Below are 2,001 nucleotides of genomic sequence, written 5' to 3'. Positions count from 1 at the left end.
CTAAACATTTAGGGGTAGATTTTCAGAGCCCTGCTCGCCTAAATCCGCCCAAAACCGGGCGGATTTAGGCGAGCAGGGCCCTGCGCGCCGGGAAGCCTATTTTACATAGGCCTCCCGGCGCGCGCAGAGCCCCGGGACTCGCGTAAGTCCCGGGGTTCTCGGAGGGGGGCGTGTCGGGGGCGTGTCGGGGGGCGGGCCCGGTCGTCGCGGCGTTCCGGGGGCGTGTCGGCAGCGTTTTGGGGGCGGGTACGGGGCGTGGCTACGGCCCGGGGGCGTGGCCGCGCCCTCCGTACCCGCCCCCAGGTCGCGGCCCGGCGCGCAGCAGGCCCGCTGGCGTGCGGGGATTTACGTCTCCCTCCGGGAGGCGTAAATCCCCCGACAAAGGTAAGGGGGGGTGTAGACAGGGCCAGGTGGGTGGGTTAGGTAGGGGAAGGGAGGGTAAGGTGAGGGGAGGGCAAAGGAAAGTTCCCTCCGAGGCCGCTCCGATTTCGGAGCGGCCTTGGAGGGAACGGGGGGAGGCAGCGCGGCTCGGCGCGCGCAGGCTATACAAAATCGATAGCCTTGCGCGCGCCGATCCAGGATTTTAGTGGATACGCGCGGCTCCGCGCGTATCTACTAAAATCCAGCGTACTTTTGCTTGAGTCTGATGCGCAAGCAAAAGTAGGCTGATCGCGCTTCTTTTAAAATCTACCCCTGAACAGCTACTGTTGGCGACTTTTGTTGCTGCAAAGTGCTAACAGGAGAGTCCAGGTGCTGGCCTGGATCTACCATCAGGCAGAGGTAACTTTTCCATAGCACACCTGATCAGGTCTGAAGGCACACCAGTTGGGAAACACTGCCTTATGATAACTCCTGGTTCTATCCCCTTTCACACTAATCCTATGACCCTTCATTCTAGAGCTTCCGGCCATCCAGTGCTCCCTCCATGTGACAGGGGCCGGCCAATGGCACGGATATCCTGTCACATGGTAAGGGCAAAGGGCCATCAGTGCCATTTTGATTAGTGGCAGCCGACGGCCCGGGAGCGGGAGATCGCTCCCGGGACCTCCACTGGACTACCAGGTACCTGTAAAAAGTTTTTTGGGGGGTCGGGAGGGTGGGGGAAGCTAAGGGATTAGTTCTAAAGGGTCGGGGTGGGATTAGGGGTTATTTTTGTGTGCCGTTTTTCCCGCCCTCCCCCAAAACGATAACCTCCACGGACAATTTCGTGGGGTTTTCCTATCGGTTTCTAGGAGCCCCCGATTTCTGACGTATGATATTTTCAATCATCAGAAGCCCGATTCACATCCCTAGTTCCATCCCTTTATCAATTTGGTGGTCTTTCTCTGTACCTTCTCCATCGCAACTATATCTTTTTTGAGATGCGGCGACCAGAACTGTACACAGTATTCAAGGTGTAGTCTCACCATGGAGCGATACAGAGGCATTATGACATTTTCTGTTTTATTAACCATTCCCTTCCTAATAATTCCTAACATTCTGTTTGCTTTTTTGACTGCTGCAGCACACTGAGCCAACGATTTCAAAGTATTATCCACTATGATGCCTAGATCTTTTTCCTGGGTGGTAGCTCCTAATAAGGAACCTAACATTATGTAACAACTATAGCAACACCATGCACTTGTCCACATTAAATTTCATCTGCCATTTGGATGCCCAATCTTCCAGTCTCACAAGGTCCTCCTGTAATGTATCATAATCCCCTTGTGATTTAACTACTCTGAATAATTTTGTATCATCCACAAATTTGATAACCTCACTTGTCGTATTCCTTTCCAGATCATTTATAAATATATTAAAAAACACCGGTCCAAGTATAGATCCCTGAGGCACTCCACTGTTCACCCTTTTTCACTGAGAAAACTGACCATTTAATCCTACTCTCTGTTTCCTGTCTTTTAACCAGTTTGTAATCCACAAAAGGACATCGCCTCCTATCCCATGACTTTTTAGTGTTCTTAGAAGCCTCTCATGAGGGACTTTGTCAAATGCCTTCTGAAA

This window comes from Rhinatrema bivittatum, chromosome 1 (genome assembly GCF_901001135.1).
Source record: "Rhinatrema bivittatum chromosome 1, aRhiBiv1.1, whole genome shotgun sequence".
Taxonomy (NCBI): Eukaryota; Metazoa; Chordata; class Amphibia; order Gymnophiona; family Rhinatrematidae; genus Rhinatrema; species Rhinatrema bivittatum.
The sequence above is the reverse complement of the archived record's forward strand: the minus strand, read 5'-3'. Positions refer to the sequence as shown.